Below are 19,036 nucleotides of genomic sequence, written 5' to 3'. Positions count from 1 at the left end.
TTGCAGTTTCTCCTTTCCGCAGCTTCTTGTTCACCAGACTTTGAGGAAAGCCCTTCCGGTTCTTTTTTACAGTGCCACATGCTGGCGTCTTCTTCCAGTGAAGGTTGTGGAACAGGGGCAGAGATGTGTAGAAGTTGTCTACATAGAGGTGGTAGCCTTTATCCAGTAGGGGGTATATGAGGTCCCAAACAATTTTTCCGCTGGATCCCAAATAATCCGGACAATTAGGGGGCTGTAGCTGGGTGTCCTTCCCTTCGTACACCTTGAAGGAATATGTGTACCCTGTGGCTCGGTCACATAATTTGTAGACCTTCACCCCATAGCGGGCCCTTTTGCTGGGCATAAATTGCTTCATCCTAAGCCTGCCACTAAATTTAATAAGGGACTCATCCACACATATGTGTTGGTCCGGGGTAAACAATTTGGGGAATATTTCAGAAAAATAATTTAGTATTGGTCGAATTTTGTAAAGGCGGTCATAATTTGGATCATTTCGTGGAAGGCATTGGGAATTGTCACTGAAATGTAAGAACCTCAGGATCATCTGATACCTGGTTCTGGACATTACCGCGGAGAAGAGCGGTGAGTGGTGGAGGGGGTGGGTTGACCAGTAGGTACGTAATTGGTTTTTTTTGTTGAGTCCCATATTAAATGTGAGGCCTAAAAAAAGCTTGAACTCCTCCACCGTTAGGTCTCTCCATTCGTAGGGACGGGCATAATAGGAGGTCGGATTTTGAAAAATAAATTGTTGTGCATACAGGTTGCACTGGGCCACAATTGACGCCAACATGTCCTCCGTAAAAATTAAATTAAAAAAATCGATGGGGCTAAAATTCTCCGTGTCCACCTGGACTCCTGGCTGGGCGGTGAAAGGGGGAACATTGGCCTCTCCTGAATTAGGAGGAAGCCACAAGGGGTTCTGAAGGGCATAGGGAAGGCCAGCATGGCTCCTAACCCTTTGGGGCTGAGATGACACCCCACTGGTACTTGGCCTTTCTTGCTGGGGCACTGCGGTGCTGGTGGACGGCATTGCGGTGCTGGTGGACGGCATTGCGGTGCTGGTGGACGGCACTGCGGTGCTGGTGGACGGCACTGCCTCACTAGAACGCCTTCGCTTGATGGGCTGGATATCTTCCTCCTCGGATTCATCAGTCAGTGTTTCACTGCTGAGGACTGGCTCATAAGTTACGTCGGCTTCAGAATCCGAATCCGAAAAGGAATCGGAAGAGGAGAGCTCCCCGTTGCTCTCGTCGGCCGCGGAAATAATTTGGTACGCCTCCTCAGCGGAAAAGACGCGTTTAGCCATTGTAGCACTGATGGGCACTGATGAGGTGGCACAGATGGGCGTTTTTGAGGTGGCACAGATGGGCGCTTTTGAGGTGGCACAAATGGACACTGATGGGTCGGCACAGATGTGCACTGATTTATTGCACAGATGTGCAGATTTGTTGCCCTTTGGGTCTTGTACGCATATTAAGGGGAACCCCGTACCCATATTAAAAAAAGGAAATACGTGTGGCCCCCAGGCCCTATATACTCAGAACAGCAGTATACAGGCAGTGCAAAGAAGACAGGGACTGTGTAGGTTTGTTGTGTTAAGTTGAATCTGTTTGTAATTTTCAACTGGTACATTTTTAACCACTTGCTTACTGGGCACTTAAACCCCCCTCAGTCCCAGACCAATTTTCAGCTTTCAGTGCTCTCACATTTTGAATGACAATTACTCAGTCATGCAACACTGTAACCAAATGATTTTTTTGTCCTTTTCTTCATACCAATAGAGCTTTCTTTTGGTGGTATTTGATCACCTCTCGGTTTTTTATTTTCTGCGCTATAAATGAAAAAAGACCGAAAATTTTGAAAAAAAATGAATTTTTCTTCGTTTCTGTGACAAAATTTAGCAAATTAGCAATTTTTCTTCATAAATTTTGGCCACAATTTATACTACTACACATCTTTGGTAAAAATAACCCAAATTTTTGCATATTATATGATCTGTGTGAAATTTATAGAGTCTACAAGCTATGGTGCAAATCATAAAGATTTGCAAAAAAAGATCACATCTGATGTACTAAGGCCTATCTCCATTCTTGAGACCCTAACAAGCCAGGAAAGTACAAATGCCCCCCAAATGACCCCTTTTTGGAAAGTAGACATTCCAATGTATTTAGTAAGAGGCATGGTTAGTTATTTTAAGTTGTCATTTTTTCCCATAATTCTTTGCAAAATTACGATTTTTTTTTTTTTTTTTCACAAAATTTTCATTGTAATAGCTTATTTCTCCCACACGGAATGTGCATACCACAAATAACACCCCAAAATACGTTCTACTACTCCTCCTGAGTATAACGATACCAAATGTGTGAGACTTTTACACAGCCTGACCACATACAGAGGCCTAATTTTGAAGTAGCACCTTCAGGCATTCTAGGAGCATAAATTACACATTTCATTTCTCAACCACCTATTACAGTTTTGAAGGCCCTGGAACACCAGGGCAATGGAAACGTCCAGAAAATGACCCCATTTTGGAAAGCTAACACCCCAACGTATAATCTATGAGGCATAATGAGTCTTTTCAATGGTTCATTTTTTTCCAGAAGTTTTCGGAAAATGTGGAAAAAAATGAAAACGCATTTTTTTTTACACAAAGTTGTCCGTTTATAAGATATTTCCAACGCATAGCATTTACATAGCAAAAATAACACCCCAAAATACGTTCTACTACTCCTCCTGAGTATAACGATACCAAATGTGTGAGACTTTTACACAGCCTGACCACATACAGAGGCCTAATTTTGAAGTAGCACCTTCAGGCATTCTAAGAGCATAAATTACACATTTCATTTCTCAATCACCTATTACAGTTTTGAAGGCCCTGGAACACCAGGGCAATGGAAACGTCCAGAAAATGACCCCATTTTGGAAAGCTAACACCCCAACGTATAATCTATGAGGCATAATGAGTCTTTTCAATGGTTCATTTTTTTCCAGAAGTTTTCGGAAAATGTGGAAAAAAATGAAAACGCATTTTTTTTTACACAAAGTTGTCCGTTTATAAGATATTTCCAACGCATAGCATTTACATAGCAAAAATAACACCCCAAAATACGTTCTACTACTCCTCCTGAGTATAACGATACCAAATGTGTGAGACTTTTACACAGCCTGACCACATACAGAGGCCTAATTTTGAAGTAGCACCTTCAGGCATTCTAAGAGCATAAATTACACATTTCATTTCTCAATCACCTATTACAGTTTTGAAGGCCCTGGAACACCAGGGCAATGGAAACGTCCAGAAAATGACCCCATTTTGGAAAGCTAACACCCCAACGTATAATCTATGAGGCATAATGAGTCTTTTCAATGGTTCATTTTTTTCCAGAAGTTTTCGGAAAATGTGGAAAAAAATGAAAACGCATTTTTTTTTACACAAAGTTGTCCGTTTATAAGATATTTCCAACGCATAGCATTTACATAGCAATAATAACACCCCAAAATACGTTCTACTACTCCTCCTGAGTATAACGATACCACATGTGTGAGACTTTTACACAGCCTGACCACATACAGAGGCCTAATTTTGAAGTAGCACCTTCAGGCATTCTAGGAGCATAAATTACACATTTCATTTCTCAACCACCTATTACAGTTTTGAAAGCCCTGGAACACCAGGGCAATGGAAACGTCCAGAAAATGACCCCATTTTGGAAAGCTAACACCCCAACGTATAATCTATGAGGCATAATGAGTCTTTTCAATGGTTCATTTTTTTCCAGAAGTTTTCGGAAAATGTGGAAAAAAATGAAAACGCATTTTTTTTTACACAAAGTTGTCCGTTTATAAGATATTTCCAACGCATAGCATTTACATAGCAAAAATAACACCCCAAAATACGTTCTACTACTCCTCCTGAGTATAACGATACCACATGTGTGAGACTTTTACACAGCCTGACCAAATACAGAGGCGCAACATGCAAGAAACACCGTCGGCGTTCCAGGGACACATAGCCTGCACATACCAAGAATTACACCCCCAAATACATTATGCTGAGCAAAGGGTAAAGAAAAGATTACCTGTGGTTTTAGAAGTGCAGTTGTCCACAGGAGGATATCACTGGTCCAGGCAGCAGGCAGGGACTTGGTCAGCAACAGCGAACACAGTTTTTCAGGCAGCAGGCAGGGATACTGTCCATATTACAGTCCAGGGTTAGTGCAGAGATGTCAGCAGTGCCAAAAATATTGGTCCTGGTAGTAGGCAGGTCCTTGTGGTGTGGTCAGTGCGGCATGATGGCAGTAAGTCCTACAGGCAGCAGACAAAAGTAGAGCCTCGTTCAGGACAGAATGGGGATAGGGGTAGAGGCTTCTCCCTCCCAAATCTCTTTGAAGCCTCCGAGTCTCCAGACCCTAATCTAGGAATAAGAAAACAAAGAAAATTGTTTTCTTCTTCCAGAAAAACTATACTGGAGCCCCTCACATATGTGAGACCCCGTGTTGAATCCCACTAGTCCAGTTGCAGAATACAAGATCAGTCCAAGAGGCAGGCAAATATCGTGGTCAAACAGTCCAAGGTCAGTTCCAGATCAGGCAGAGATATATACAGAATCGTTAGACAGAAGCATGGTCGAATAACAGTCCAGGGTCAGTTCCAGATGAGGCAGAGGTATGTACAGAATCGTTAGGCAGAAGCGTGGTCGAATAACAGTCCAGGGTCAGTTCCAGATCAGGCAGCGGTATGTACAGAATCGGCAGGCATAAGAGTGGTCAAATAACAAGCCAGGGTCCGTTACAGAGCAGGCAGTGGCATAAGGGGTGTGAAGGTGTATGAAGGCAGGAACTGAGGATTATGTTTACCATACTTCACTAAAAATTTATTGAAGTATGGTAACGCCGAAAACAGTCGCCTATACAGAGGCCTGGTTGGGAAGGACATTGTGCACAATAATAAGATGTGTCTTTTCTGACTCCTGCTTTGGTACACGCCTTACATCTTTTTTGGCGTCTTTTGCCTGCTGGTGTGGGGGGAATTTTATCCGGAAAGTGGCGCTCGGAGAGTCGACTTACAACGTCTGATCGGATATTTTCTGGTGGGCCGTTTGGGAATAAAAGGGCTGTGAAAACTTCCTCCTGGTAGCCAAAGAAACGTTTGGGGTTTTGGGTGGCTTTGCTGTAAATTACATATGAATTGTAAATGGCCAATTGAAAAAAATAAATTACTACTTTTTTGTACCAATGATATGTCCGTCTTGAGACCAGATATGGTTCCATCATTTGGTCGTTGAAGTCGACTCCTCCCATGAACAAATTATACTCTGAAATACATTTGGGTTTCTTTACGGGGCCATTCCTTCTGGGGATTTCTACGAAGGTATCGTTGTGGATAGAAGATAACATGTACACATCTCTTCTGTCCCTCCACTTCACTGCCAGAACCTCCTTGTTTCTTAGACTTGCAGTTTCTCCTTTCCGCAGCTTCTTGTTCACCAGACTTTGAGGAAAGCCCTTCCGGTTCTTTTTTACAGTGCCACATGCTGGCGTCTTCTTCCAGTGAAGGTTGTGGAACAGGGGCAGAGATGTGTAGAAGTTGTCTACATAGAGGTGGTAGCCTTTATCCAGTAGGGGGTATATGAGGTCCCAAACAATTTTTCCGCTGGATCCCAAATAATCCGGACAATTAGGGGGCTGTAGCTGGGTGTCCTTCCCTTCGTACACCTTGAAGGAATATGTGTACCCTGTGGCTCGGTCACATAATTTGTAGACCTTCACCCCATAGCGGGCCCTTTTGCTGGGCATAAATTGCTTCATCCTAAGCCTGCCACTAAATTTAATAAGGGACTCATCCACACATATGTGTTGGTCCGGGGTAAACAATTTGGGGAATATTTCAGAAAAATAATTTAGTATTGGTCGAATTTTGTAAAGGCGGTCATAATTTGGATCATTTCGTGGAAGGCATTGGGAATTGTCACTGAAATGTAAGAACCTCAGGATCATCTGATACCTGGTTCTGGACATTACCGCGGAGAAGAGCGGTGAGTGGTGGAGGGGGTGGGTTGACCAGTAGGTACGTAATTGGTTTTTTTTGTTGAGTCCCATATTAAATGTGAGGCCTAAAAAAAGCTTGAACTCCTCCACCGTTAGGTCTCTCCATTCGTAGGGACGGGCATAATAGGAGGTCGGATTTTGAAAAATAAATTGTTGTGCATACAGGTTGCACTGGGCCACAATTGACGCCAACATGTCCTCCGTAAAAATTAAATTAAAAAAATCGATGGGGCTAAAATTCTCCGTGTCCACCTGGACTCCTGGCTGGGCGGTGAAAGGGGGAACATTGGCCTCTCCTGAATTAGGAGGAAGCCACAAGGGGTTCTGAAGGGCATAGGGAAGGCCAGCATGGCTCCTAACCCTTTGGGGCTGAGATGACACCCCACTGGTACTTGGCCTTTCTTGCTGGGGCACTGCGGTGCTGGTGGACGGCATTGCGGTGCTGGTGGACGGCATTGCGGTGCTGGTGGACGGCACTGCGGTGCTGGTGGACGGCACTGCCTCACTAGAACGCCTTCGCTTGATGGGCCGGATATCTTCCTCCTCGGATTCATCAGTCAGTGTTTCACTGCTGAGGACTGGCTCATAAGTTACGTCGGCTTCAGAATCCGAATCCGAAAAGGAATCGGAAGAGGAGAGCTCCCCGTTGCTCTCGTCGGCCGCGGAAATAATTTGGTACGCCTCCTCAGCGGAAAAGACGCGTTTAGCCATTGTAGCACTGATGGGCACTGATGAGGTGGCACAGATGGGCGTTTTTGAGGTGGCACAGATGGGCGCTTTTGAGGTGGCACAAATGGACACTGATGGGTCGGCACAGATGTGCACTGATTTATTGCACAGATGTGCAGATTTGTTGCACGGATGTGCACTGATGAGGCGGCAGATGGGCACTGCTGAGGCGGCAGATGGGCACTGCTGAGGCGGCACAGATGGGCACTGCTGAGGCGGCACAGATGGGCACTGCTGAGGCGGCACAGATGGGCACTGCTGAGGCGGCAGATGGGCACTGATGGGTCGGCACAGATGTGCACTGATTTATTGCACGGATGTGCACTGATTTATTGCACGGATGTGCACTGCTGAGGTGGCAGATGGGCACTGCTGAGGCGGCAGATGGGCACTGCTGAGGCGGCAGATGGGCACTGCTGAGGCGGCAGAGATGGGCACTGCTGAATCGGCACAGATGGGCACTGCTGAGTCGGCAGATGGGCACTGATAGGTCGGCACAGATGTGCACTGATCTATTGCACGGATGTGCACTGATAAGGCAGCAGATGGGCACAGATGGGCACTGCTTAGGCGGCACAGATGGGCACTGCTTAGGCGGCACAGATGGGCACTGCTGAGGCGGCACAGATGGGCACTGCTTAGGCGGCACAGATGGGCACTGCTGAGGCACAGATGGGCACAGATGGGCACCGATGGGTACATATGGGCACTGGCGGGCACTGGCGGGCACTGGCGGGCACTGGTGGTGCACAGATGGAGTACTGGCGGTGCACAGGTGGGCACTGGCGGTGCACAGGTGGGCACAGGTGGGCACAGGTGGGCACTGGCGGTGCACAGGTGGGCACAGGTGGGCACAGGTGGCCACAGGTGGGCACAGGTGGGCACAGGTGGGCACAGGTGGGCACTGGCAGGGTAGATCTGAGCACTGGCAGGGCACTGGCAGGGTAGATATGGGCACTGGCAGGGTAGATCTGGGCACAGGTGGTTTTTTTTATCACTTTACTGTCTTTTTTAACTCACAAGCACCTTCGGTCTCCTCACACGCTATCGCTGTGTGAGGAGACACGTTCGGCAATGGGTGATGATCTCATTTGTTTACATTTGAGATCATCACCCATTGGAGGAGGCGATCGCGCTGTAAACGGCCGCTGTGATTGGCCGTTTACAGCGATCTGTGATTGGCTGTGTCCAGCGGACACGGCCAACACAGATTTTCCCCGATGCGCGCTCCCGGGAGCGCGCGGGGAACTCTTAAAGGGGACTACGTCAATAGACGTAGTCCCGGAAATTGAGATCCGCGCTATACACGTCATTTTACTATAGCGCGGATCTCAAGTGGTTAAAGTGTAGCTCCAGTCAAAAAAACGATTTTTAAGCTTTTTGGAAAACATAGGGAAGGGTTATCACCCCTGTATAATTTGTTTTGCCGTCCGTCTTTTTCAGAGAACGCAGACAGCAAGCACAATCTCCTACCGTTGACTGCAAGCTCTATTTAAAACGAGCAAGATAGTTAGCTATATAGGTGGATATAGCTGTGTATACTGGGTTCAGAGCACGCAGACAGCACGCACAATCTCCTAACACTGACTGCAAGCTCTATTTAAAACAAGCAAGATAGTTAGCTATATAGGTGGATGTAACGGTGTATACTGGGTTCAGAGCACACAGACAGCACGCACAATCTCCTAACACTGACTGCAAGCTCTATTATAAAAGATATATATATCGCTAGCTATATAGGTGAATATAGCGGTGTATACTGCGGTCAGGGCACGCAGACAACAACCACTACAGAAGAGCAAGAACGAAAAATCGTCCGATAACAATCGGTGTATACTGTGTTGAAGGTACACAGAACACCCACTAACTGCTACAGACGCCAACACACTACACAAGGCCGCCGCGCTGGCGGCCTTATTTAGTGTGGGGCGTGTACTGCACAGCCTAAGCTATGATTGGCCACAAGCATCCTGCCTGTGGCTAATCATGGCTCTCCTCGCTGCCTGCGCTGTGATTGGCCAAGCATGCGGGGTCACAGTGCATGCTTGGCCAATCATGATCTAGCAATGCACTGCGCCATCGCAGTGCATTGTGGGCCGTGAGCGCCACACGAATTTGGCGCGAACGGCCCATAACTTTCGGAATTCACCGAACGGGCGAACAGCCGATGTTCGAGTCGAACGTATGTTCGACTCAAACACGAAGCTCATCCCTACTGATCATTCTGCAATGATAGACAAGGCTGCAGATGGACATTGATAAGGCTGCATTGATGGGCATTTAAAATGTAAGTTTTTTTCCTTAAACTTCCCTCCTAAAAGTTTTTTTCCTTGAACTTTTCTAATAAACTTGGGGTGCATGTTAAACGCCGTCAGGTGTTATACGCCGATACATACGATATATATCTATCTATCTATCTATATATCTATATATATATATATATATATATATATATATATATATATGTATATATATATATATATGTATATATATATATATATATATATATATATATATATAAAAAGAAATTACATAACATGTTGATTTACTAAATATATATGTACTGTCAATCAAAACCACCCAATAATAGAAACATGGTACACTCTTGTAAAAGTTAAGTGAAGTCATTTGAGGGGTTAGTGATAGGAGAGTAAGGAGAGTATGGAGGGTTTAAGGAAAAAAAGAACTGGTAAACAACAGGGGCCGATTATATGGTTACCAATCTAAAAAGCTTTCACACTCAAGGAAAGTGGAAATCTGGCATTCCATTGTCCAGGAAATCAATTCTACAGGAGACATTACCCGCAACATAGATACTTGTAGGCGTTGAATAAACAATATAAAAATATAGACTAAAAAAAACTTGCCTATATTGCAAGACATGAATGTGACACTGGTGGAGGACATCCAGCAAACATCACCTTCATCTGGGCCTCGGGCCCGATATTGTCAGCGGAGTACCCGGAGAGCATGATTCTGATGCTCACAGTGAGTAAAAAAAAATGAAATTCAATATAAATTTAAAAAAAAAAATCTAAAGTAATTGAAAATGTTTTTTCGTACATGCACATCATCCAGCCGGTTCCTGTTTATATCACATTGCGCGCCAATTATGGTGCACAGCATGCCCCTCTCACGACCACTGTGTCCACTGGACACAGCAGATTTTGGGTCCCAGTACTGGGCCGCTTTGAGCAGTAGCAGTAATCAGCCTATTCTGATTTTGTTCAGCAAACACCCAGCTGTACATTGAAAGTGAACCCGGGACCACAACTGCTGACTTTGCCCCCGTTTACATCGGGTTGATTTGACATGCGATTTGACATGGCTATTACAGGCTATGGCACTGTCCTAATCGGTGCGATGCTGACTTTGCAGCGTAGCACCAATTCCCAAAATGAGTTCCTGCACTACTATTAGCGATTTCGGGCCCGATTTGAATAGACGTCTGTACAGCAACCCACACAGATGTCTCTCAAATCACCACTGAAGTCGGACTGCAATGCGGGTTTAAAACCATACGAGGTCAGCCAAACCCTCACAATTTCAAACTTAGGATTGATAGTGGTTGGAGTCGGAGGCACATCATGCCTCAATCTTCCCTGTTCAGAAAGAAAACAGAATTTAGTTAATGTTGTCACTTCCGGTTTCGGATCCTCCATTTCCTGCCTGGTTCAGACAGGAAAACCTCAAACCAAGCAATCTGTGCTCGGTAAGATGCTGTAAAGGGCAGATATCTTATTAAAAAGTACCTGTCATATTCCCAATGACATCATCTAGAATTTCAATAATGCTTTTTGATAGCAGTAAACTTAAAGTGGAGTTCCAACCAAAAGTGGAACTTAGGCCGCGTACACACGCGGGGACTGTTCGCTCAACTTTGTCCGCTGAACAGTGTTTCAGCGGACAGTCCGCTCGTGTGTGGGCTTGAGCGGACAGTTTCAGCGGACAGTTTGACGAACAAAGTTTTTCGGAAATCCCGAAAAACTGTCCGCTGAAACTTGGTTTGAGCGGACAGTCCGCCCAAGTGTGGGCCAGTCCGCTGTACTTTCGAAATGAGCGGACTGTTCCCGCCCGGAGAAAAGTCTGCTCATTTCAAGCGCGTCTCCAGGTAGGCGGGGCCCGCGACGAAGACGTCGCGGGCTCCGCCGCCTGGAATGGACTTAAAGGGGAACCCCAACGCCGAAAAAAATCGGCGTGGGGGTCCCCCCAAAGTCCACAACAGACCCTTGTCCGAGCACGCTACCCGGCCGGCCAGGAAAGGGGGGCGAGCGAGCGCGCCCCCCCTCCTGAGCCGTACCAGGCCGCGTGCCCTCAACATGGGGGGTGCCTTGGGGAAGGGCGGCCCCCCCACCCCAAAGCACCTTGTCCCCATGTTGATGAGGACAAGGGCCTCTTCCCGACAACCCTGGCCGTTGGTTGTCGGGGTCTGCGGGCGGGGGGCTTATCGGAATCCGGGAGCCCCCTTTAATAAGGGGGCCCCCGGATACCGGCCCCCCACCCTATGTGAATGAGTATGGGGTACAATGTACCCCTACCCATTCACCTGTAAAATAAAAGTACCCAAAAAAAAACACAACACACGAGATAAAATATTTTATTGCACAGCTCCGGGGGTCTTCCGTCTTCGGGGGTCTTCTCGCCGGACTCCTCCGCTATCTTCTTGTAGCTCTTTTGCTAGCGGAGGAGTCCGGCTTTCTTCCTCCCCCCCGCCGGCCTCTTCTCCCGACTTCGGGGGTCTTGTCCCCCTCTTCGGTTCTTCTGCCGGGCCACCGCGCCTTCTTATAGCTCTTTTAGAGGCGGTGGCCCGGTCTTCTGTCGCCGCTGTCGCCGTCGTCGCCGCCGCCTTCCGTTCTTCTTCTTCTTCTTCTTCTTCTTCTTCTTCAGGAGATGTTGACACGTCGCTCTCTCCGGGCGGAATGCCAGAGCCGCGCTGCGCGGCCACTTATATAGTGACAATGGGGCGGTGTCACATGGTATATGTCACATGGGTTGGTCACATGGTGACCCCGCCCCCTTACGATGTCATAGTCCCCATGTGACATCAACCCATGTGACCAACCCATGTGACATATACCATGTGACACCGCCCCATTGTCCCTATATAAGTGGCCGCGTGGCCCCCCCTTCCCCAAGGCACCCCCCATGTTGAGGGCACGCGGCCTGCTACGGCTCAGGAGGGGGGGCGCGCGCGCTCGCCCCCCTTTCCTGGCCGGCCGGGTAGCGTACTCGGACAAGGGTCTGTTGTGGACTTTGGGGGGACCCCACGCCGATTTTTTTCGGCGTTGGGTTTCCCCTTTAAGTTCATTCCAGGCGGCGGAGCCTGCGACGTCTCCGTCGCGGGCCCCGCCTACCTGGACACGCGCTCGAAATGAGCGGACTGTTGCCTCGTGTGTGGGTGAGTCCGTTCATTTCAAAAGTTGCGCGGACTTAGTACGACGAACTTAGTTTGCCGTATTTGTCCGCTCAAAAAGTGCCGTGTGTGGGCAAGTTCGTTCATTCAAAAGTTTGAGCGGACTGTTTGACAAACTTAGTTTCGGCAGACAGTCCGAACGTGTGTACGCCGCCTAACGCTTATAAGCTTCCTCCCCCTCTCTGGTGCCACATTTGGCACCTTTCAGGGGATCCCCTTCCCCACTGCCAGAGACGGGCTGTGGCCCGATCTCCCGGAAGATTGGCCCCCTCCTCTTTCCCCCGCTGCTGGGCCAATTAGAAAGCACAGTGCACTTCGTGCATGTGCAGTAGGGAACCAGCTGTAAAGCCAAAAGGCTTCACTGCCGGGTTTCTCTACCAGGAATGGCAGCGGTAGCACCCGGGAGTCGATCCTAAGATCAGCTGGGGTGCCGACATCGTAGGCTCCCTGGAAAGGTAAGTGCCCTAATATTAAAGGTCAGCAGACATTATTTACATTATTTGTACCTGAACAACATGGGAGAAGTCAAAGATAACCAGGCACAGTGTCACCTCCTCACTCCTGATTTAAACCTCGAATTGCCGTACTACCATGTCGCAATCACGTGCATTACACAGCACTTATGGGTTTAAATCAGGTGGAGAGGAGGCAACATATCACCTCTTCATCACCTGTCAAACACACTTGGATTGCTTTTCAGAGGATCAGCAATGCCTGCTGCACTTGTGAATGGGCCCTTAGTTGCATTCAGCAGTGGCACCCTTAAGGGTTATTTACACGCAAAGTTGGGGGTTGGTAAAACTCTGCGGTTGAGTCACAAAGCAACCTCATCTTTAATATTTTAATTTTTTACCAAACAATGGGTATTAAATTGTGTGCGTTTGCACTAAAATTCGTTTTCTAATATTTTTAAAGAAAAGTTGCGTTTAACCGCTTCCCGACAGCCTCACACTGATATAAATCAGCAGAAGGGCACGTACATTCAGAATCACGTGCCTGTACGCTACCCTTTAAGAGGCGGCAGGAAGCTCCGTGAGTCGGGTCACCTCACAGGGAGGAAGAACGGGGAGATGCTATAGTTAACAAGCATCTCCCCATTCTGCCTAGCAACAAGTGAAACTGATCTCTGCTCCCTGTAATTGAAGCAGAGATCAGTGACGTGCACAACACAGCCACGCCCCCCACAGTTAGCAACACACCCCTAGGACACACTTAACCCCTACATTGCCACTTCCTGGTTAACCCCTTCACTGTCAGTGTCATTTACACAGGAATCAGTACATTTGTATAGCACTGATTGCTGTATAAATGACAATGGTACCAAAAATGTGTCAAAAATGTCTGATGTTTCTGCCATAATGTTGCAGTCACGATAAAAATCGCTGATCGCCGCCATTTAAAAAAAAAATTGTTAATAAAAATGCCATAAAACTATCCCCTATTTTGTAAACGCTATAACTTTTGTGCAAACCAATCAATAATCAATTATTATGATCTTTTTTTACCAAAAATATGTAGAAGAATGTGTATCGGTCTAAACTGAGGAAAAAAAATAGTTTTTTTATATATTTTTTTGGGGATATTTATTATAGCAAAAAGTAAAAAATAATGCATTTTTTTTTCAAAATTGTCGCTCTTTTTGTGTTTATAGCGCAAAAAATAAAAACCGCAGGGGTGATCAAATACCACCAAAAGAAAGCTCTATTTGTGGGAACAAAAAGACATCAATTTTGTTTGGGAGCCACGTCGCATGGCCGCGCAAATGTCAGTTAAAACGACGCAGTGTCGAACCGCAAAAAGTGCTCTGGTCAGGAAGGGGGGAAATTTTTCCGGGGCTGAAGTGGTTAATAAACAGTTGTGCAAGAATCAGAGGACAAAACATGTTAACTTTAATCTCACAGGACCTCTGCTTTCAAAAAATGCACCCCAAATCTCCTTGTCTTTGCTTCCTGCTGACATTCTCAGCTCCTTCTCTTCTCTGTGCGACCTCATAGGAAGCCAGTTCCTATTGGGCCCACCTGCTGGCTCACTCCATAGCTGGGCATTGTGTCTCTATATTGCCACACAGCGTCGCTCTGACCTTCCCCCAATCTCACATCATTTGATTTACAGCAGCAGGATTCAATGGTTCCCACTGCTGTCTCTGAGCCTGCTTGCTGCTGAAGGCTGGTTGGGAGGGCTGTTGTCTGAAGCCTGGTATAGTTTTTCTCCATTCAAACCAGCGGATTGAGCAAAAACAAAAATGTCAGTTCTGGTCGGAGCCACTGTGCTGTATCAACGAACCAAACGTTGATACAGCAATCTCATCTGCTGAGCTGTTCTGTTCTGATAGGAGGACCTATCAAAAGTGGCTTCTATGGGGGTAGTGTTACATGGCATAAATCTTTATTGTCTGTATTTTGTATATTTGTCTCACAGATGGTCCAATTACATAGGGAGTTATTATCCACATCTTTTAGAGGTGCCTTATCATAAATATTATAACGGACTAGTTTATATTCTGATTAATGTTAACCAAATCAAATTTTAAATGATTGTTGTATTTTACAGATAACACTCAAATCACTTTTACATTTGAAAATGAAGACGATCGTGATAGCATCAATGGTAAGTGAAAAATGGCATCATGTAGATGAATGATAATACATGTCAAAAATAACCAAAGCCATGCTACAATATGAAGATGTTTAAGTGGTTTCAAAGCACAGACATTTTTTACCTTAAAGCGGAGTTCCACTCAAAAGTGGAACTTCCGCTTATCCATCGTTGACCCCACCCCCCCCCCCTCGTGTGACACATTTGGTACCTTTCAGGGGGGACAGGTACCATTCTCCACTTTCAGGGGACCAGGCCGCGGCCTGGTTTCCTGGAAGTTTGACCCCCTCCTCCTGCCTTCGCTGCTGGACCAATCTGAAAGTGCAATGCCCATGTGAAGTAGGGCAACAGCTGTGAAGCTGAAAGGCTTCACTACTAGGTTCCCTTAACAGGAATGGTGGCGGCTGCACCCGACAGATGATCCGAAGATCGGCTGGAGTGGCAACATCTTGGGCTCCCTGGACAGGTAAGTGTCCATATATTAAAAGTCAGCAGCTACAGTATTTGTCGCTGCTGACTTTTAATTTTTCATGGGGAGGATGGACCTCCTCTTTAACCAGTTCCCGACCGGCGCATGACGATGTACGTCGGCAGAATGGCACAGGCAGGCAAACTGGCATACAGGTACGTCCAGTTGAATTTGATGCCCTGCCATCGCGTCCACGCCGCCAGCGGTGTGCGTGTGTGGGTCGGGACCCCCGGGAGTGCCGTCGCGGGTTCCGCGGACTCGATCGCCGTGATCGTCTCACGGGGAAGGAGAACAGGGAGATGCCATTGTAAACAGCATCTCACTGTTCTGCCTAGCAACAAGTGACACTGATCTCTGCTTCCTGTGATCGGATCAGAGATCAGTGTTCACTAGCACACAGCCCAGCCCCCCACAGTTAGTAACACGCCCCTAGGACACACTTAACCCCTACGCTGCCACCCCCTGGTTAACCCATTCACTGCCAGTGTCATTTACGCAGGAATCAGTGCATTTGTATAGCACTGATTGCTGTATAAATGACAATGGTCCCAAAAATGTGTCAAAAATGTCTGATGTGTCCGCCATAATGTCGCAGTCACAATAAAAATCACTGATCGCCGCCATTACTAGTAAAAAAAAAATATTAATAAAAATGCCATAAAACTATCCCTTATTTTGTAAACGCTATAAATTTTGCGCAAACCAATCAATAATCGCTTATTGCTATTTTTTTTACCAAAAATATGTAGAAGAATACGTATCGGCCTAAACTGAGGAAAAAAAGTTTTTTTATATATATTTTTGGGGGATATTTATTATAGCAAAAAGTAAAAAATAATGTGTTTTTTTTCAAAATTGTCACTCTTTTTTTGTTTTTAGCGCAAAAAATAAAAACCGCAGAGGTGATCAAATACCACCAAATGAAAGCTCTATTTGTGGGAAAAAAATTACGTCAATTTTGTTTGGGAGCCATGTCGCACGACCGCGCAATTGTCAGCTAAAGCGACGCAGTGCCGAATCGCAAAAAGTGGTCTGGTCATTGGCCTGCAAAATGGTCCGGTCTGAAAGTGGTTAATACATTCCTTGCATTCAGGTAAAACATGTATAGACATCAGCATCACCAAATAAATATGATATTTATACTCTTCTGCATATTGAAACATTAGTTAAATATATCATCTGTTCCCCATCAACTCCACGGTCAAGAAATGAATGTTGACATGACAATTCATTGCTTATTAATTGTCAAGTGAAGAGGCTAATCCAGCTGCTGATCTAACCTCTGGATGGATGCCAAAAATTAAACATTTTTTTGGGGATCCATACAGAAGCTATAGAGCAGGGGTCTCCAAACTTTTTTCAAAGAGGGCCAGATTTGATGAAGTGAACATGCATGAGGACCAACCATTTTACCTGACATTTTTTGAACCATTTAAATTCGGTCTAAGTGTGTTCGTACGAGCACTAATACACTACCCAACAAGAATTATCTTGCCTTTGTGGCTGTGTGTGGGGAAGAGATGAGCTTGGGTGTGTTTTTTGGGTATATATATCTTTTGTGGCCTCCAACGAATCCCAGGGTACTGCTCAGGACTAAGGACCGTATTTATTTGCGCACGGGTGTATAACACTCACCTTCAGTTTAAGAGGGAAGTTTCAGGAAAAAAAAAACCTTACATTTTAAATAATGAACTGTGAAGAAAAATACGGGTCAGTGTCCATCAATGCAGACTAATTAGTGCCCATCTGCAGCCTCACCATTGCCATGAATGCAGCCTCGCCATTACCATGAGTGCAGCCTCACCATTGCCATGAATGCAGCCTTACCATTGCCATGAATGTAGCCTCACCATTGCCACAAATGCAGCCTCATCATTGCCATGGATGCAGCCTTACCATTGCCATCAGTGCAGCCTGATCGATACCCATCTGCAGCTTTGGAGGGGACAGGGAGGGTGTAGGATGAGCGCCGACACATTACATACAGGAGAATCTCCTATTTACTCGGTGGACTCTTTTATACAAAGTCCCGCCTCCTATGATAGACAGTACAGTCATTCAATGGCAGCCCAGGAGATGGGACTTCCAAATACAGACACAGCGGAGTAAATAGGAGATTCTCCTGTATGTAATCTGACGGCAGCCGTCCCACCCCTCCTTGTCCCCTACGAGGCATCACCGATAAATATGGTATATATGCTTTGTGGCCCTGGGGGGCAAAAAAGATATATATATATCCAAATTACCAGGGGGGCCTATTAAACCGGAATGCGGGGCCGCAATTGGACCGTGGGCCGGATTTTGGACATACCTGCTATAGAGGGTTTGTGGTGTCGCCTGACATCAATCTGCAGCCTGTTTGCAAGTGATTCAGGATCACATCAGAGCAAAAGTATAGCACTCAAGTGAGCCAAAAAAGAAGTATGGCCAAAAATGATTTGTCATACTTTGTCTTTCAATGATGAACTTTTTTCTGGTCTTTTGTAAGCTAAACATATATTCTATTATGTAATTGTTACATTTTTAACAGTACATGACTACATTAAAACAAAAATTTACAGTTAAAAAAAAGAAAGTGAACCATAATCACCTTGGTCGATGCAGCATCGGTCCAATGAGGCATCAGTTCCCTGCCGCTTATAATGCCGCGTACACACGACCAGACTTATGTCCGACAAACTTTCGAAGGAGTTCTGACGGAGTTCCGGCAGAGTTCTGACGGACTTTCCGAATGAACGGACTTGGCCACACACAATCACACCAAACTCAGACGGATTCGAACATGATGACGTACGACTCGACTCGAATAAGGAAGTTCATAGCCAGTAGCCAATAGCTGCCCTAGCGTCGGTTTTAGTCCGTCGGAATAGCATACACACGAGCGAATTTCTCGGTAGGAACTGGGTCCGGCAGAGTTCTGTCGGAAAAATTTGAAGCATGTTCCATTTCTAAAGTCTGTCAGACTTTTGCGAATCAAAAGTCCGTTGCAGCCCACACACGATCGAATAGTCTGCCAGAATCATTCCGTCAGACTTTGGATGTTGAAAAGTCCGGTCGTGTGTACGGGGCTTTAGACTGAGAACTGAGTGATCGAAGACTGTTGAAGATACAGTTCTCACTCTTCGGTGAGCAGAGAGTGGTGACTTTCGGTTACCAGCTCTTTGCTCTGCTCCTCCAGCTCTCACTAGTGCACCAAGCAGTGGATGGGTTGTGAGCAGCTGGTTCAGTCTCTTAGTGAGAATAAGTCAGCTGTTGCTACTGAAGCTTGGTGGATTCCAACATAGAAGTCGGGATACCGCCAAAGTATGGAGCGGCCCAGTGACTTTTACCAACAGCAGACTATAGCCCGTTGTCAGGTGAATGCGGGCCAAAGGAGTGCAGAACAAAGTGCACTACTAAACTTATACTTACCTGCTTTGTGTGATTTTTTTACAGAGCAGCCATGATCCTCCTCTTGTGTGGTACCCCACTTGCACTTCTGGCACCTCTCCACACCGAGTGCACATATCGCAAGTCACTTGCTTTGGGGGCACTCATGTGTGCTTGCTCCCGAGCCAGCTCTGTGTGTCCATTGAGCTGAGACCTGCCCTCTGCTACATGCTCAAGTAAAAAATGAAATAAAGAAATCATTGTAAATATTAGACTTAGGCCCCTTTCACATGGGGCGGATCAGTAATGATCCACCCCGTGATGATCCGCTCGCTCAGCGGGGATCGCTCCGTTGTCCCCGCAGAGCCAGCGGCGGACAGGGCGGTCTCCGCACACTGTGCAGGGACCGCC

The sequence above is a fragment of the Lithobates pipiens genome, unplaced genomic scaffold (assembly GCF_037356315.1).
Source record: "Lithobates pipiens isolate NorthernLeopardFrog02 unplaced genomic scaffold, aLitPip1_a1.2 Scaffold_3, whole genome shotgun sequence".
Classification (NCBI taxonomy): domain Eukaryota; kingdom Metazoa; phylum Chordata; class Amphibia; order Anura; family Ranidae; genus Lithobates; species Lithobates pipiens.
This window is presented reverse-complemented; position numbering follows the sequence as displayed.